Source organism: Piliocolobus tephrosceles, chromosome 6, assembly GCF_002776525.5.
Source record: "Piliocolobus tephrosceles isolate RC106 chromosome 6, ASM277652v3, whole genome shotgun sequence".
Lineage (NCBI taxonomy): Eukaryota > Metazoa > Chordata > Mammalia > Primates > Cercopithecidae > Piliocolobus > Piliocolobus tephrosceles.
The window spans coordinates 76,836,369-76,838,886 of record NC_045439.1 but is presented as its reverse complement, the minus strand read 5'-3'; positions in this window follow the sequence as shown (position 1 = coordinate 76,838,886).

Genomic DNA, 2,518 nt, shown 5'->3' with positions numbered 1-2,518 from the left:
TTGAGACAGAGTTTCACTCTTCTTGCTCAGGCTGGAGTGCAATGGCGCAATCTCGGCTCACTGCAACCTCTGCCTCCCAGGTTCAAGCGATTCTCCTGCCTCAACCTCCCCAGTAATTGGGATTACAGGCACATGCCACCAACACCTGGCTAATTTTGTATTTTTAGTAGAGACGGGGTTTCACCATGTTGGTCAGGCTGGTCTCAAAGTCCTGACCTCAGATGATCCACCCACCTTGGCCTCCCAAGGTGCTGGGATTACAGGCATGAGCCACTATACCCAGCCTGTCCAGTCACTTTCATATTATGGTTTATTTAATTCTCTGCACAGCAGTTTTCATTCTACATATAACTTTGTTTATTTATGCCACCTTCCACTTCACAACAAGGAGTGTTTTTGCTTTGTTGACTACTGTACCCTTTACATCTACAGTATTTGGCATATAGTAGGTCCTCAGATATTTGTTGGATGAATATTTAATATCAAATGCTGAATAGGACAGTGTGCCTACCACCCCACAGCTCATAGTTTAACGAGGGACACAGATGTGTGAGCAAACACAGTTCAGGGTGAGTAGTGACTCTTGTTTGCACAAGATGTTATGGAAGAAGTATCAAAAGGAGGTATAAAAGGGGTGCCAGGAAAAATACCAGCCTGAGCTGAGTGTAGGTGAGTTAATTTTAGCCAGGCAAAGAGTAGAAGAAGGGGGGCACTTCCAGGAAGAGTGAGCCATTAGTGTCAAAGCCAAAGGTGGCATTGAAGGAACTGCAAAACTTGGGCTTGGCTGAAGTTATGAGTGGTGAGAGATGACATGTCAGAAGAAGTCGGAGGCCAAATCACAAATACATTGGGACTGTTTGTGACTTTGGGCTTTGTCCTGCCAGGGGTGGAGAACAAATGAATAATAAATAGGGCAGTGACATACACTTTCTGTTTTAGAAAGCTCTCTGTGGTGGCTGGCAGGGCAGCAGATGTGTTGAAACGGGTCAAGAAGTGGAAGCCAGGAGACCTGTTAGACATATGTAGTAACAAAATCCAGGGACAGTGAGTGCTTGAACTGTGGCAGAAGAAATAGGGAGGGGGAGATGGATCTAAAAGATTTGTAGCATAATTTGGTAACTTAGAAGACATGGAGATGAAGGGAGAGGTGTGATTCCCAGGGACTTGCCCTGTGCTATTTATTGAGTTGGGTGCCAAAGGAGAAGTAGGTGGGGGTTGATGGGATAAATGGGGTGGGGGGGGAATACTTTTGGATGTGGGTTTGAAATGCTTTTAGGATATCCAAGTGCAAATATCTGCTGTTGATGGCTACATGGGTTGGTCTGAAGCTTAGGGGCACAGTGAGGTTAGAGCTGCCTCATCTGCAGCCTATCAATTCTGGACTCTTCTCAAACTTTCTAGTTGCCCACAGCAAGTCAGGTTCCCCCTCTCCTTTATTTTTGTTTTGAGATGGAGTTTCACCCTGTTGCCCAGGCTGGAGTGCAATGGCATGATCTCATCTCACTGCAACCCCCTCCTCCCAGGTTCAAGCGATTCTCCTGCCGCAGCCTCTCAAGTAGCTGGGAATACAGGTGCCCACCACTACACCCAGCTAATTTTTGTATTTTTAGTAGAAACGGGGTTTCATCATGTTGGCCAGACTGGTCTTGAATTTCTGCCCTCAGATGATCTGCCTGCCTTGGCCTCCCAAAATACTGGAATTACAGGCGTGAGCCACCGTGCCCGGCCTAGGTTCCCCTTTTATAGAATAGCTGTGATGGACTGGATGACTTCATCTCTAAATACTCTCTTCTGCCTCTCGTGGCCCTTTGCCTAGTGAATCTCTAAATTGGCTCCTGGGCTATTGGAAGAGTTCTAGTTTTTGTTTGTTTTTATTTTTTGAGACAGGGTCTCACTGTGTGCTCCAGGCTGAAGTGCAGTGGCACAATCTCGGCTCACTGCAGCCTCAACCTCCCAGCTCAGGTGATTCTCCCACCTTAACCTCCTGGGTAGCTGAGACTACAGGCATGCACCACCATGACTAGCTAATTTTGGTATTTTTTGGTAGAGATGAGGTCTCACTGTTACCAGCTGGTCTTGAACTCCTGAGCTCAGGTGATCTGACTACCTCCCAAAGTACTGGAATTTGTGAAAGGAAAATAAATCTTGGGACCCCAAAATCACTAAGCCAAAGGGAAAAATCAAGTAGGGAACTGCTTAGTGGAAACCTGCCTCCTATTCTATTCCTTAAAAGTGGATGGATCTGGGTTGTGTGGTGACTCAGGATTGTTAAAGCTCCCAAGATGATTCTTTTTTTTTTTTTGAGACAGAGTGTCCCTTTGTTGCCCAGACTGGAGTGCAGTGGCGCAATCTCGACTCACTGCAAGCTCAGCCTCCTGAGTAGCTGGGACTACAGGCGCCCGCCACCACGCCCGGCTAATTTTTTTGTATTTTTAGTGGAGATGGGGTTTCACAGTGTTAGGCAGGATGGTCTCGAACTCCTGACCTTGTGATCCGCCTGCCTCGGCCTCCCAAAGTG